Raw genomic sequence first — 409 nt, forward strand, 5'->3', positions numbered from 1 at the left:
TCAGGAAATGAGAATCACGTTTGATTTGTCAAACTATAGACATAATATAAGGATGTTATGGACCGCTCTCGCCTATTGTCGCTGACGAGATTTAGGGCGGCCATCTTGGAGCGAGATTTAGGGCGGCCATCTTGGAGCGAGATTTAGGGCGGCCATCTTGGAGCGGTCCACCACTCCACTCAGCGTTATGTGTTTAGCAGCACAATGACGTATCAGCGCATTTAATCGATCAAAACACGCTTTTTTGTTACTGGAAACCATATTCAATCATCTATCAAAGCTACATTTATAAACAATTGTATTATTTAAGTATGTTTTTAATACATAGTTCAGCATATTTAAATATTAGTGGCTATAACAATAGAATAGGATGGAATATTCTGATATTGATGAATGATGAGCAGATTAC

Source organism: Poecilia reticulata, linkage group LG5 (genome assembly GCF_000633615.1).
Source record: "Poecilia reticulata strain Guanapo linkage group LG5, Guppy_female_1.0+MT, whole genome shotgun sequence".
NCBI lineage: Eukaryota > Metazoa > Chordata > Actinopteri > Cyprinodontiformes > Poeciliidae > Poecilia > Poecilia reticulata.